We start from the raw sequence: 4388 nt of genomic DNA on the forward strand, positions 1-4388 counted from the left end.
AGCAGAGAGAGATACCAGAGGGCCAGAAATGAGTACATCAGAGTGAGGAGGGAAGCAGAGAGACAGTTTGAAAATGACATCGCGAGTAAAGCCAAGACCCAACCAAAGTTGCTCCACAGCCACATCAGTAGGAAAACAGCAGTGAAGGAACAAGTGATGAAGCTGTGGAAAGGGAAGAACAGACACACAGAGAATGACAAGGAGGTGTGTGAAGAACTCAACAAGAGATTCCAGGAGGTCTTCACAATAGAACAAGGAGAATCCCCTGTGCTAAATGAGGAGGCGGCAAACCAAGCAACCTTGGAGGAATTTGACCTCACCAGTGATAAGGTCAAAAGGTGTCTGCTAGAACTGGATGTGACAAAGGCTGTTGGGCCTGATAGAATCTCACCATGGATACTAAATGAAGGTGCAGAAGCACTAAGTGTGCCACTCTGTATGGTGTATAACAGGTCACTGGAAAAATGAGACTTACCAGAAAGTTGGAAGACAACTAACGTGGTCCCAATATACAAAAAGGGTGACAGGCAAGAGGCACTGAATTAAAGGCCAGTTTCCTTAACTTGTATACCATGCAAGGTGATGGAGAAGATCGTGAGGAAAAGCCTCGTAGAGCATCTGGAGGGAAATAACTTTGTAACGCACCACCAACATGGGTTCAGAGATGGTAAATCGTGCCTCACAGGTTTAATAGAATTTTATGACCAGGCAACAAAAATAAGGCAGGAAAGAGAAGGGTGGGCCGACTGCATTTTCCTGGATTGCCAAAAAGCCTTTGACACAGTACCCCATAAAATGCTGTTAAAAAAGTTGGAGCAACAGGCAGGAGTAAAAGGGAAGGTGCTCCAGTGGATAAGGGAGTACTTAAGCAACAGGAAACAGCGAGTAACGGTGAGGGGGGGGGGTGGGAGACATCAGAGTGGCGAGATGTCACCAGCGGAGTCCCACAGGGCTCAGTACTTGGACCCATCCTGTTTCTAATATATTTGAACGATCTTCCAGAGGGTATAGACTCATTCCTCTCAATGTTTGCTGATGACGCAAAAATTATGAGAAGAATCAAGACGGATGAAGATAGACAGAGACTACAGGATGACCTGGATAAACTGGAGGAATGGTCTAGAAAATGGCTGCTAAAGTTAAACTCAGGAAAGTGTAAGGTGATGAAATTAGGCGAAGGGAGCAGGAGGTTGAACGCAAGGTATCATCTGGGAGGGGAAATCCTGCAAGAGTCAAATAGAGAGAAGGATCTGGGGTTGATATCACACCGAACCTGTCCCCAGAGGCCCACATCAAAAGAATATCATCAGCGGCATATGCTAGACTGGCCAACATAAGAACTGCATTCAGAAACTTGTGTAAGTAATCTTTCAGAACCCTGTATACCACTTATGTAAGACCAATCCTAGAGTATGCAGCTCAAGCCTGGAGTCCATACCTAGTTAAACACAAGACAAAGTTAGAGAAGATTCAGCGGTATGCCACCAGGCTCGTCGCGGAACTGAGAGGATTGAGCTACGAGGAAAGGCTAAAGGAGCTGAACCTCACATCCATGGAAAACAGAAGAGTAAGGGGAGACATGATAACCACCTACAAAATTCTCAGGGGAATTGACAGGGTGGACAAAGACAAACTCTTCAGCACGGGTGGGACACAAACAAGGGGACACAGGTGAAAACGTAGTACCCAGATGAGCCACAGAGACGTTAGAAAGAATTTTTTCAGTGTTAGAGTAGTTAATAAATGGAATGCACTAGGAAGTTATGTGGTGGAGGCTGAATCCATACACAGTTTCATATGTAGATATGATAGAGCCCAGTAGGCTCAAGAATCTGTACACCAGTTGATTTACAGTTGAGAGGCGGGACCAAAGAGCCAAAGCTCAACCCCCGCAAGCACAATTAGGTGAGTACAATTAGGTGAGTACACACACACTCACACACTCACACACACACACACACACACACACATACACACACCTAGGGAAACAGCCTACCTGTAACGACGCGTGAAAGAGATCTGGGGGTGGACGTAACACCTAATCTATCTCCTGAGGCACATATAAATAGGATAACGACAGCAGCGTACTCTACACTGGCAAAAGTTAGAACATCATTCAGAAACCTAAGTAAGGAGGCATTTAGGGCGCTTTACACCGCCTACGTAAGGCCAGTCTTAGAGTATGCCGCCTCATCATGGAGTCCCCATCTGAAGAAGCATATAATGAAACTGGAAAAGGTTCAGAGGTTTGCAACGAGACTCGTCCCAGAGCTACGAGGGATGGGGTATGAGGAGCGCCTGAGGGAACTGTGCCTTACGACACTAGAAAGAAGAAGGGAGAGGGGGGACATGATAGGAACGTATAAGATACTCAGAGGGATTGACAGAGTGGACATAGACGAAATGTTCACACGGAATAGTATCAGAACGAGGGGACATGGATGGAAGCTTGAAACTCAGATGAGTCACAGAGATGTTAGGAAGTTTTCTTTTAGCGTGAGAGTAGTGGGAAAATGGAATGCACTTCAGGAACAGGTTGTGGAAGCAAATACTATTCATAATTTTAAAACCAGGTATGATAGGGAAATGGGACAGGAGTCATTGCTGTAAACAACCGATGCTCGAAAGGCGGGATCCAAGAGTCAATGCTCGATCCTGCAGACACAACTAGGTGAGTACAACTAGGTGAGTACACACACACACACACAAACACACACACACACACACACACACACACACTCCTTGATGATAAAGGAATGGAGGTTCAAGAAGATGGTTATCCCAGGCTGCTAGGGGTACTGTACATTACATGCACCATGACAATGGGAACATTATGAGTAGAAGTAGCGGTGATATATAACCCTCCACCAAACGACAGAAAACCCAGGCAAGAGGATGACAGAAACATCATGGCAGTTAACACTATAATTCAGAGGGCAGCCACTGCTGCCTGTAGAAACCGATCCCTTCTGCTCATCATGGGGAATATCAATCATGGAAGGATAGACTGGGAGAACAAGGAACCACACGGAGGTGAGGAATCATGATGAGCTAAACTATTTGAGGTGGCGACAAAACCTTTTAAGGCAGCATGTCAGGGGACCCACTTGGATGAGAGGAAACGATAATGTGCGAGACTCGACCTAGTCTTCACTCTGAACGACTCCGACTTAAGGGAAATCGGTTTCGAGGCCCCAGTCGGAATAAGCAATCACAGTGTAATCACGTTTGAGTATTTGGTCGAAGAATGGTTAATATACTAAAGGAAGGGACCTAAAAACAAAAGGCTGGTATTCCGAAAGGGAAACTACGAGGAGATAAGAAAATTCGTAACATATATAACTTGTGAAAGCTCAGGGGAAAGACGGCCCAAGATATGATGGACTAAATCACGAAGAAGTTTAAGGAGGCAGCAGACAAGTTTGTCCCGGTCTGAAAGGAAAAAAGCGAAATGCAGATGAGAATCCCATGGTTTAATTAGAGATGTACGCTGGTAAGGCAACAACATACAAGGGTGCGGAGAAACAATAGAAATAACAGGACACTTGAGAGCCGAGAAAGATACCAGAGTGCAAGAAATGAATACGTCAGGGTGAGGAGAGAGGCAGAAGGACAATACGAAAATGAGATAGCAAGCATGGAAAATACTCAACCTAAATTGCTGCACAGCCACATCAGAAGAAGGAAAACAGTGAAGGAACTGGTAATGAAATTGAGGATACGGTCTGGCAGATTCACTACAAACGATGAGGAAGTGTGCGATGTTTACCAGTTGGTTGATCACATGCTGAAAATTATACTTTGTTCAAGAAAAACATTGCTTGCTCTAAATTCTTGTGACCCGGGTTCGAATCCCGAACAGGCTCTGATAATTTTCAATAAACATATTTCATTGTAAAAAGAAGATTTAAATAACGTAACTAAACTCAAATATCCACGGCCTGTTGGTCTAGTGGAATGATTCCTGCTTTGGGTGCAGGAGGTCCCGGGTTCAACTCCCGGACAGGCCCTCAATATTTTCCTTCCAGAGCAAGTTAATTATACTGTAAATTTAATTGCTTACAATTTACCAACATTAAGAAACGCACTATTAAACGTAGGAGACATCATAAGGCTTAATTTTTAATTAGCAAACCAGTATGATGCATATAATTTAAAATGTAATTAACTAATCTATATAAATGAAAATGGAAATGTTCGTTTGTTAAGAATCGCTAATCTCCGAAAGTTCTTCACCGATTGCTTTGAAATTTTCACACAACGTTCCATTCGCATCCGAGCAGGTTTTTATATACATACTATATAGAGGTTACGTCTGTGACGGTAAAAAACATGCTTTTTCTGAAAAAAACTGTATTTTTCATGTGTTTTTCATGTGAGGGTAATCG

General features: G+C 43.8%; 1 non-coding gene across 1 annotated transcript; it reads left to right on the forward strand.

Moving 5' to 3' along the window:
- The first annotated feature begins 3938 nt into the window (after positions 1–3938).
- On the forward strand, positions 3939–4010 carry TRNAP-UGG (transfer RNA proline (anticodon UGG)). Its single transcript has one exon. It is a non-coding gene; the product is annotated as a tRNA-Pro (tRNA).
- Positions 4011–4388: the final 378 nt, after the last annotated feature.

This window comes from Procambarus clarkii, chromosome 1 (assembly GCF_040958095.1).
Source record: "Procambarus clarkii isolate CNS0578487 chromosome 1, FALCON_Pclarkii_2.0, whole genome shotgun sequence".
In the NCBI taxonomy this organism is placed as follows: Eukaryota; Metazoa; Arthropoda; class Malacostraca; order Decapoda; family Cambaridae; genus Procambarus; species Procambarus clarkii.